Genomic DNA, 12,433 nt, shown 5'->3' on the forward strand with positions numbered 1-12,433 from the left:
CTAAAGTTCAGGAACTGATCTGGCCAAGAAGTCTATACCAGGTTCCAGAAAGACATGTGGAAAAGAAGCCCATCCCGGGTTCAGCTGGTTTGCTAGGAGAGGAGAAGAAGGACACAAATGCTATGCAGAATGGAAATGGCTACCTTTGGTACCCTCAAGCCCAATTCACACTTTAGCCTTGGAATGCTGGACGTTACAAATTGACCAGCTCACCTAGGACAGCGTCTGTCACGTTTTGCTAACGTTTGAATTATTTTCTCATTTGATATTTTGTATGTTTTTTTCCCTAAGGTAAAAATTAGCCCCAGTTCAGATATTAGCATAGCGGCATTTTGCTTTGTGGATATTAGATACTGATCCAGTAGTGTGAATGCTGATGCATCAAACAGAATGGTATATTTGTGTGATTATTTATCATGCCTCCATTGTCCTTGTTAATTTGGTCCCCTTAAGCAAGACGGGCTCTTATCACTCCAGGGGATACGCAACTGCCAGTAGGAAGATGCAGACTCCAAAATGTTACTGATATGAATTATGCAATTTATTGGAAGGCACTACTGCACAATACACTACAAAAGCAAATTGCAAACTGCACTGAATCAAATGCGAGATACAGGAATACATATGAAATGCATGGATAAAGCACTAGGCATTGCCAATACACTTGAAACAAAAGTTGCAAACATGAGAGCAAAGCTCATATTTTAGGAACAAGAGACCCAAGGCCAATTCAGAGTATGTGTGGGCACGTGTGCGTATGTGTAATATTTTAAATATTTATAAAGTTCACAAAGTAAACATGGGTCTACTTAGGTTGGGAAAATAGCATGGGGGTAGAGGCTATAGTCCCTTCTCCTTGTCATTTATGGTCCTGATCCAAATTGGATCAGGGAACTCCCCAGTAGGGACTTGTGTGAATTGGCCCTTAAATTGCTTTACCATGATCAGAAACTCAACTCAATTTTTTCAGATTCCTATTAGCTCGCCATCTACAGGTTGGGGGGACAAATGGTTGGGGCCCCACTGGTGGACCTCCTGATGGCACCTGGTATTTCTGGCCACTGTGTGACACAGAGTGTTGGACTGGATGGGCCTTTGGCCTGATCCAATATTGGTGTCTCTTATGTTCTTATGAAATGTCCTTTCAATGGGGAATGTTTTCCTGATTCCAAAACATACTAGGCCCACTAACAGCAGCATTAGGAAAGATACACACATAAACCCAGAAACTCAAGCCAGATTTTCCAGTCATGGCATGACTCTTTTCACAATAAAAAAAAAATGTTTTATGACTTTTATGACCTCCAAGTTGTAATTCTATTAGGAGCTGGGCAGACAGCTCCCCTCCAGGCAAAGAGGCTGATGCCCCCAGGGCAATGCCACAAAAGTGGAAACGAGAACCATTCTGGGAGGGAAGTTTTGTTCCGGTTAATTCACTTCTCCCGTGGGTAAGTTCGTTTTTCAAACTGGAAAGCTGTTTGAGCAAACATTTGCAAAACCTTGGTCCCTGATTCATGATAATTACTAACATGTTGGCCTTGTTGGGCAGAACGGACATTTTAAATGTGGCTCCCCGTGTGCAAGATACTAAAATAAGAAAAGGGTAAAACCCTGCCACCAAGAGTGGTGGCAAGCAGCAAGGGCTGTGTATTGAAGCGGGAATGCACTCAGAAAGTATCTGCATTACTACCAGCCATGACTACCCTGGAAGGCCCTTCTTTCCCAGTTGCTGTATCCTTCGACACGGAGTTCATATGAGTAACTAGGGACTGGATTCTCAGAGCCTAAAAAACCCTCTTCAAGACAGAAGGGAAATGGTCATGATGAATCCTGCCAACTACATTAGGGCCCAGTGACCTCCCAGAATTATAACTGATCTCCAGGCTGATTCTAACTGATCTCCAAAAATTCCTGCTCTGGGGAATCTGCAGATGATTGAATACATGTCATTCTTTGTTTCCCATCCCTGTTTAAAAAACACACCCCAAAACAACCAATTTTGTGAAGCAGGTTGACCGTATTAAATTGGTACCTGGGCTATATGGATTTGTGTATTAGCACTAAAGCAAATGCAATCTCTATCTCCCACTTATCTCTTCCCCTCTCGCCCTCCCCTCAATCTGATAGGATACAATTGGTCATTGTGTTCAGACCTTCAAAATTGTGTAGGCTGAATATGCAGGGGGTTGTATGCACAGGATCACACATCTGCTGGCTCTGCCCTTAGCTGCCGTTGGTTTCCTAAAAGGTCTGGTCCTAGAATCACAAAGTTGTAAGGGGCCTGGTAGGCCACCTAAGCCAGCCCCCAATTCAATGCGATCCAAACCAGAGCTTTCCCAATGGATGGCAGCCCAGCCTCTTCTTGAAGACCTCCAAGACATGCATAGATTTCTTTTCTGTGCTTTGTGAGGGATATGCAAAAATTGATGGCAAGGGCACTCAAGTATGATCCTAAACATACTCTACACATGTTCGACCAGTGCAATTTTAAAGGTCTGGACAGGGCTACTGATCATCTCTTTTTTCTCCCTCCCCCCCCCCCCCCAATTAAGAAATGGGGGAACCAGCTTAGGCTGGACTCGTCAGAGCTTGGGAGCTAAGTACGGTTGTCCATAGAGGTGTGCAATTTTTTTTAGTTGCTATTTTACAGTTCAGGTCTATTGCACCTGAAAAAAAATTCAGGATTTCCAAAAAAAATCCCGGCTCCCAATACTACTACAGTATTCGGATCCAGGATTTTTCAGAAATCCCACATTTTCCAAGTCCAATAGACCCAAGAAGAAAAAAATACCTATTAAAAAAAAATCCTCAGGCTGCCATGGCTCCTCCTGCCACCCAGTTTAAACGAGGCCACAGGAGAAGCCAGGACAAAGCTTAGGCAGCAGGGAACAATCTGCTTCCCACAGCCATAGTCTAACCTGGCTGGGTTCGCTCCTCCTGCAGTCCTGTTTAAACCGGATGGCAGGAGAAGCCAGCCCAAAGCCCAGCCTGCAGGGAGCAATCTGCTTCTGGCAACACAGCAGATCCCGGGGCTGGCTTCTTCTGCGGCCCAGTTTAAACCAGGCTGCAGGAGAAGCCAGCCCCAAACCAAGCCAGCAGGAACAGTTTGCTCCCCACCGCAGCTGATCCTTGAGCTGTCTTCTGCAGCCCCTTTAAACTTTAAAGGGACTGCAATAGACGTCCGACAAACAACTGAGAGGTGGTAGCAATGTGCTGTTTCCGAATGTACCCGGTAATTCCTGGATGTATCTGGGATTTGGGGTGTTTTTGTGTGGTTTTTATTTTTCTCCAAGAAAAATCTGGGATGCTGAAATCTGGCTCAGGTAGATCCAAATGCACACCCCTAGTTGTCTATGGTCAGTACTAGGATGAGAAACCACTGAGGAAGACTGGGGATGCTATTTGGAGGAAGGCAGTGGAAACCACCTGTGCCCATCTCTTGCCCAGCAAAACTTATGGATGGGGTTGCCATGAGTTGGTTGCAATTTGGCAGTACCTTCTTCTTATCACACTTTTGCAAACACAGAGAGAAAGAGAGGGAGGGGGCTTCTTTCATCTTGCAGCTGAGATACAGATCACTCTCAGACTCTGATTAGAACTTATGAGTCCCTTGTCGAATAAAGAATGGACATAAAGCATAACAGAGTAGTGTTTTATAACTAGCAAAGCTGGGGATTAATTTTCAGTGGTACACTTGGTTTAGATTTGTACATTTTCAAAGGGAGGGCAGTCATTCATCTTACTTGTAATAGCCTTCGGCCAGCCTGAAATCTATTTGTCACCTAGAATGGTTTAACTAAATTAAGTTTGTGATCCATCTGAAGAATGTAGCAATTTGTAGACAACGAATTTTAGCCTTCTTCCTCAACATCCCCCCTCCCCGGGGTTTTGGTTCTACTTAAAATCTAGCCTGATGAATAATTCTGGGGAATGCAAAAGTTTCCCTGCTAATGACTGCCCTTTTGGCAGTCCTGATGAAAAGTCTTATGCCACCAGTATTTTTTGGAAAGGGTCCTTATGTTTCTGAGAGTCTAGGCAATGTTTAGCAATGCATAAGGGAAGGGAAGCGGTGTGTGTGTGTGTAAAAAGCAACTGCTAACGACTTCCTCAACAGGATGTTTTCTACCCACAACCTCTGTTTATCAGTATCCAAAGGAAGCACTGGTCAGTTCAGATCAACCAACTAATTAGCAGCAGCGGTTAATTAGGAATGCCAACCTCTTTGCACTCTTTTGAACATTTTTGTGTGATGTGGTATCTTTGTAGAAATATGATATTTGCCCCCCTTTCTGACACAGGCATTGTTTTAATGAGCAGCATCCATTTGGAGCTGTTTCAAGTTGCTATGGATAGATTGATCCTGCCATTTGCAAGTCTATGGAAATCCACTGCAAGTCAAAACTAGAAGACATGGATTTCCAAGGCATCTTGACTCAGGATAAGGTTTCCCTTGCTCGAAAGGTAGTTGAATCCGACTCTAGGGGGCAGTGCTCATCTCTGTTTCCAAACCGAAGAGCCAGCACTGTCCAACGATGTTTCTGTGGTCATGTGGCTGGCATGACTAAACGCCGAGGTGCATGGAACGCTGTTACCTTCCTACCTATCTACGTGCAATTTTTTGCTTTTGAACTGCTAGGTTGGCAGGAGTGAGTCAGGATAAAACCTGGTAAATAGAGCAGCATGTGGGCCCTGATTTAGAATGGAACATGATTTGGGGGTGGGATGTGGAATGGTATAGTATAGATCTCATCAGATCTCAGAAACTAAGCAGTATAGATACTTGGATAGGAGTCCACAAAGGAAGACTTTGCAGAGGAAGGCAATGGCAAACCACCTCGGCTTACTCGCCTTGGAAACCCTATGGCAGGGGTGTCAAACTCATTTGTTATGAGGGCCGGATCTGACATAAATGAGACCTTGTTGGGCCAGGCCATGTGTGTCATAAAATGTAATGCCAGGTAGCGGAGATATAAACTTTATAAAGGACACAAACAGAAAGGTTTTTTTTTAACTTAAAATAAAAACATGCTTAAAATATTAGCACTCTTGCAATATTTTGTTTACATAACAGTGTCTGATAACGGACACCTCTTGCTCTGAATTATTGCATCAAAATGTCTGTGCTATTTATTTATTTATTTGATTTATGCCCCACCCTCCCCACTGAAGCAGGCTCAGGGCAGCTTACAAGAATAACATAAAAACAATTATGACAGAGATAAAACCATCAAAAAACAATTCAAAACATAAAGTGCTAGCTGGTTGTAAACTAATACATTAGGGATGGCAGCAACAGTTACTTTAGTCATCAGTTCTTGATCTTTATCATATATATACGACTGGCACAGGCTGTAATGGTAGAGTTGGGCACCTCTTTAATGATTATGTTGGTGGTGGTGATGGTGGTGGCTCCTTAGTCGAAGACCTGGTAGAAGAGCTTCATTTTGCAGGCCCTACAGAACTGTAAAAGGTCCCGCAGGGCCCTGATCTCTTCTGGGAGCTCATTCCACAAGTACATTCCACCAGTACAGAGCCACCACTGAGAATGCCCTGGCCCTGGTTGTTGCCAGTCTGACACCTTTAGGGCCTGGGAGGGTCAATTTATTTTGTGACCCTGAACACAGAGCTTGCTGAGGTACATATGGGGAAAGGCGGTCCCTCAGGTATGTCGGCCCCACTGTTCCCTCTAAGGTGAGTTAGTGTGAGCTAGCTCACAGATTTTTAGCCTCTGGCTCACACATTTTTGCCTTTGCTCAGGAAGGATGGCTCCAGAGCAAACTAATTTATGCAGCAGCCAAATTGCTCGCTCACAACTTTGATGCCAGAAGCTCACAAAGCAGAATTTTTGCTCACAAGACTCCACACCTTAGAGGGAGCATTGGCGGCCCATGACCATATAGGGCTTGAGTATGCTGTACAAATGTGTATCTGTAAACTGTAAACCTACTTTTGATTTATAGACATTCCCTACAGAAATCTCATGCTCAGAGGAAAACATGAAATGGCGGGGCATTGCGAGCTTTTGTACATAAACTGCTTTGTGTGCTGGTCAAGAACATGAGAAGGCACCATGGCACAGACTGAGGGCTATGTATTTGTCTACAAAACTATAGTCTTCCTCAGTGGTCAGTATCAGGCTACTATCTGCGAAGTCTAAGTTCAAAATCCCCAAAGGAAATGTGCTAGGTGAACTTGGTCTGGACACACACTCTCAGCCTAATCCACGTCACTGGCTTGTTGTTATTCCTCATCTAAATAGTTCACATTGTTTTCCTACTGAGCAAGATTGGGTCATGAGGGCATGAATACAGTGAAAATGGGGAGGGAACCTTTGATTCTATTGATAGAGAGAGACTTTGGGCTAAGTTGCTGAAGACAACCATAGACAAGAGACTATTGTACCTAGTGCGAGAGTTTTATCAAGACACACATATAAGGATAAGATTAGGCACTTTAGGCTCTCTAACCAGAGAAATCCCAACAGGTAAGGGAGTAAAACAAGGCTGTGTTAGCCCCTACACTCTTCAATTTATATATAAATGACATAGTTTCTAAGCTAAGCAACCCTGATTTTGTTTCATCCACGTTGGGTCAACATAAAATATCAATACTGCTATACACAGATGATATGTTTCTATTTTCCTTAACGAGAACAGGTCTAAGGAGACTTTTAGATAAGCTAGGGGAATATTGTAAGAAAAACTTACCATAAACTACTCCAAAACCAAAGTGGGGGTGTTCCAAAAAACCTTCACCCACCCAAAACATGTTTGGAATATTCAAGGTGTCCCAATAGAACAGTGTAAGATCTATAAATACTTGGGTTTAATAGTTAGTGAAACATTGAATTGGAATGCCCATGTAGCTTCTATTAAAACAACATGGGAGTAATATTGAGATTTTATCGAACAAAAGGGGGCTTCCTAATAGATCCAGCCATTAAGCTTTTTATTACTAAAGTTGTACCTCATATACTGTATGGGATAGAACTTTGGGGATGGAAGGAGCAAACATTGACCAGCTTGGAGACACTGCAAAATCTTTTTCTGAGGCGGCTATTGGTACTGCTGAAGGGCTCGCCTGTGGCCCTAATGAGAGCAGAAATAGGCATCCCCTCACTCAGGGCTCAGGCTCACATAGAGATCCTGAAATCAAAGTTGAAATATCAACAGCTGCCATATGAAACACTTAGCAAAATCAGGTATTGCAGTATGCTAAGTAAAGATAAAACTCGTGTTGAATTCTATAACAACATTATTTCCCGATACACTGTGCCAGATGACTTACTTAGATCGCTTCCGAACACTCAGGATCTCTGTCAATGGATATACAATGAGGATGCTCTATTAGACAATATGTTAATAATTCAGTCAAAATCTGCACCATGGTACCAAAAGATAAAGAAAGACTATTTAAGAGCACACTACTTGACAGATATCACAGTACACAGCCTAAGAGCGGCATTCACTGCACTTCGCTTTCAGTCTGTGCCCACTGAAGTGCTGTCTGGAAGGTACTCTAAGTTACCACAGGAACAACGCATTTGTGTATGCGGAACCTCTGTGGAAGATTTATTCCATTATATAATTATTTGTCTTTTATACTCAGACCTCAGAAGCAGTTTCCTATTTGGAATCTTAAGCCAAGTGCACAATTTACCTGACAGTGAAAAGTTGATCTTTCTCTTGTCAGATAAAAATCCTTTGGTCTCATACAAGGTAGCACTCTTTGCATTTGCTGCTAGGAAAGTTAGATCCAAGGCGGTCCTTAGAAATGTTTTATAATGATACCATGTTTTTACAATTTCAAATTGCTGTAATTTTGACATTTTAGTTGCATAATTGAGTTTTATTCTGAATGTAATGTATTAAACTATAAGTACTCTTTGAATGCAATTTTGTATTGTAAAGGCCAATGGCCGTATAAAAATAAAATCTTACATACATACATACATACATACATACATACATACATACATACATACATACATACATACATACATACATACATACATACATACATACATACATACATACATACATACATACATACATACATACATACATACATACATACATACATACATACATACATACATACATACATACATACATACATACATACATACATACATACATACATACATACATACATACATACATACATACATACATACATACATACATACATACATACATACATACATACATACATACATACATACATACATACATACATACATACATACATACATACAGTTGCACCCAGGAGAGCCACAGCATAACAAGCCCAACAAAACACACACACTATAGCAAGGCACACAAAAGCTCATACCTTGGATAAAACTTTGTTGGTCTTAAAGATGGTTTATATTTCTCCCTTGCGATTGAGGCAGCCAAGTAAAGCAAGCTCTCCCTCCTTTCCTCCCTCTGGGGAGGAGCCTCAGCTAATGGAAGGGAAGAAAGGCTTGCCTTTCTCTCCTGTGCGATTGAGGCAGCCTGGCCAGGAAGCAAGCTCTGGCTCGTTCCCTCTCTCCCCCTGGAAGGGGGAGGGGGAGGAGCCTCAGCCCTTGTAGGGAACAGAAGCTTGCCTATCTATCTCTCCTGAGCAACTGAGTCTGGCAAAGCAAGCTACAATGCAGCAGCAGCAGAACTGGAAGCAGGAGACAGCCAGTTCCACTCTGGGCCTGATAGAAGTCCTCGGGGGGGGGGGCTGGTCCAGCCCACGGGCCACATGTTTGACACCCCTGCCCTATGGGGTTGCCATAAGTCGGCTGCAATTTGACAGCACTTTACAGACATTGCTTTTTTGGGGGGAGGGCTGACCTGGATGTCCCAGGCTAACCCAGTCTCATCAGATTCTGGAAGCTAAGAAGTGTTGGCCCTGGTTAGAACTTGTATGTAATACCTTCAAGGAAGTCCAAGGTTGCTACACAGAGGCAGGCACTGGCAAACCACCTCTGTTCATCTCTTGCCTTGATGATCCTGTGGGGTTGCCAGAAGTCAGCTGTGACTTGATGGCACTTCCCACAACTATAGTTTGGGGGGAAGGCTGAACTCTTTCACCTAACACAGCTGGCCTCCAAAAACTTCATAGAGCTTCTGTTTGTGCTGCTGAGAGAACCATGGTCTTTACTGCCCCCCCCCCCCGAAGGATGAGCAAATTCTGTCATGGCTTCAAGTAAAATACACTTCCTCTGATCCTTTCCCCATTTCTGGCAAGAGTTTTCAAGACAATCACAACAAGGCAGCTGGGGGACAACAGAACCACAGGTGTTGGTTTGCAGAAGGGGCAACAGTATGTATAACATACAAATTAATTGGAATATTCTGTTCAGTATTTTTAATGTCTTCCACTGAGTGTGTGAACATTATGCATTAATGGCCTCAGCACACGTAAAATGTTCATGTGTGGAACATTGTCTCAGGGCCTAACTGCACATGATAGTGATGTTCTGCAAGTGAAACTCCAAGTGTGTGACTAGACTCCAAAAAGCAGTGTGGGTCATTTGGACTGGGCTCCAGGTCTTGGGAAAGGAGGTTAACTTGTACCCCCACAGCACTTCTTGTATTGGAAATGTGCTCATTGGGATGGTTTAACCCTAGTAGCTTTTAAAGGGGAACTCCCTCCTCCATACACACACATTAGGGGGTGAAATCATGGAAATCCAACATGAAATGCCAGCTGACCCTAAACATGTATAGGATTGCATTGGTGCATATAACACCTCAGCCTTAATTGTGAACTGGATTTCAATGGCATTCAAGACAGTTCAGTATATTTTCTGCAGCTTGTGTTGTGCTTTTTATGTTTTTCCTTCTGTCTGGCATTTGGAATTTTTCCCCATTTTAACATCACCTGCAATTTTCATTTACTATTTAATATTTCTACCAGACCTCCTGTGAAGATAAGGGAGAATATATTCTCCCCAAATCCCCTCAATAGCAGAATTAAACAGAAACTATCAATGAAATATTCAGCTTTTTCATGTCAAGCTGGTTCGGCATTGTAAGGGTAAGTACAGGTAAAGGTTCCCTTGCTCGAAAGCCAGTTGAGTCCGACTCTAGGGTTGTGGTGCTCATCTCTGTTTCAAAGCCGAAGAGCCAGCGCTGTCCGAAGACGTTTCCGTGGTCATGTGGCTGGCATGACTAAACACCAAGGCTCACGGAACGCTGTTACCTTCCCACCGAAGTGGTACCTATTTATCTACTTGCAATTTCTTGCTTTCGAACTGCTAAATTGGCAGGAGCTGTAACTAGAGACAGGAGCTCACCCCGTCTTGCGGCACCCGGGTCTCGAACTGCTGAACTACCGACCTTCCACAGCCTGCAGTTCAGCGTCTTAACCACTTGAGCCACCACAGCTCTCAGACAATTTCAGAAGGTTGGTCTGCAGTAGAACAGCTAGATTCAAGCCCAGTAGCCTTTTAGAGACCAAGGTTTTCAGGGTATGAGCTTTCATTAGATGGGAACTTTGACTCTCCAAAGTTCATACCCTGAAAATCTTGTTGGTCTCTAAGGTGCTGCTGGGCTTGAATCTAGCTCTCAGACAATTGCTTCTAAACTGTGCTTGGAGTGCAGTGCCTCTTTTTTGCAGCCATATACACTTCAGTGCAAGGGCCAGAGACCTCTTCCTGTTCCTGTGCTGAAATGGATATGGTTACCTGGTCACAGAAGTATAAAGAAGATACTGTCCTTGCTGGGAAGTGGAGAACAGCCACAAAGCAGACAACACAGGATTTATGCATGAACCAGATTTACTTAATTAGGTTGTCAAACCAGAGTTTGTTGCACAAACCATGCTTTAGACAAACCATGGTTTATAGTGGGGTCTGAATTCAGCCATTGTTGGAATAGGTCCCTCATTGGCTATTAGCCATAATGAATTAATGGGGTGTCCTTATTCAGAGAGAATATGCCCCTGGAGGCCGGTTGCCAAAAGGGGAGCCACAGGGGAAACCTCTGGGGCAGCTGCTTGGCCACTGTGGGAAACTGGATTCTGGACTAGATGGATCATTGGTCTGACCCATCTGGGATTTTCTTATAATCTCAGTATACTTCAATTTCTGTTTTGTTCTCCGAGGATTCCTTCTGCACTCTGTGTACAGGAAAGGCTGGAGTATACCCCTTATGAAGCAGAGATAGTAATTATACATGACAGTTTTCTACAAAACCAAAAATAGGGCTTCAGCAAAGTCTAAATATTTACACCGCATCCAGATGCTTCACACTCCCAAGGCCTCTTGGTTCCAGCCCGTTCTTTTGATTTGCTGTGAAGTGGGTTCTCTGCAATTTCAAAGGGGATTTTGTTGATTGACAGTCCTGGGTCTAAAGTACACTCTGGTTAGCAAGTAGCAATCATCATGCAGATCTTCCTGGTGTGATTCATTCAGCCAAGCAAACAGCTTGTTAAATGAAAATATTTGTTTCAGGGTAGGGATGAGGGGAATGTACGGATTAAAGACTCGTGACCTTTCTGAGACCCAGGCAACAATTACGATGGTAGCTGGACTAGATGGATCATTGGTCTGACCCATCTGGGATTTTCTTATAATCTCAGTATACTTCAATTTCTGTTTTGTTCTCCGAGGATTCCTTCTGCACTCTGTGTACAGGAAAGGCTGGAGTATACCCCTTATGAAGCAGAGATAGTAATTATACATGACAGTTTTCTACAAAACCAAAAATAGGGCTTCAGCAAAGTCTAAATATTTACACCGCATCCAGATGCTTCACACTCCCAAGGCCTCTTGGTTCCAGCCCGTTCTTTTGATTTGCTGTGAAGTGGGTTCTCTGCAATTTCAAAGGGGATTTTGTTGATTGACAGTCCTGGGTCTAAAGTACACTCTGGTTAGCAAGTAGCAATCATCATGCAGATCTTCCTGGTGTGATTCATTCAGCCAAGCAAACAGCTTGTTAAATGAAAATATTTGTTTCAGGGTAGGGATGAGGGGAATGTACGGATTAAAGACTCGTGACCTTTCTGAGACCCAGGCAACAATTACGATGGTAGCAGTCATCTAAATGGTAGTCTGCGTCTGACTCACCCAGTGCCCATCTCATTCCTCTGTGGAACACAATGTGTTGAAGTTGATTCGTTTGAGCTTAGCACGGATATTTTCTAAATTTTCTTCTTCATCCATGCAAAGTGCATACTTTAGAAAGACATGTTTGGGAGGAAGACTTCAGCCCAGATACCAGGGGATCCAGAAATAATATGGAAAGTCTGAAGACAGAACACTCAGCACATGATCAGAGGCTCTGTCATAATGCGTAATATGAAACATCCCGGTGCTAGGGGCCAATGCTAGCCTCTGTAATTAATCACTTTGTGATCAATGGGGCAGTTTTCCCTTTAAAAGACCTGGTGCAAAAGGCCATTCTGTAGTCATTGAATCTCAGTAGTCCTCAGCAGGCAGCCCAAGGATCAGATT

This window comes from Gekko japonicus, unplaced genomic scaffold (genome assembly GCF_001447785.1).
Source record: "Gekko japonicus isolate JY-2015 unplaced genomic scaffold, Gekko_japonicus_V1.1 scaffold1171, whole genome shotgun sequence".
Taxonomy (NCBI): domain Eukaryota; kingdom Metazoa; phylum Chordata; class Lepidosauria; order Squamata; family Gekkonidae; genus Gekko; species Gekko japonicus.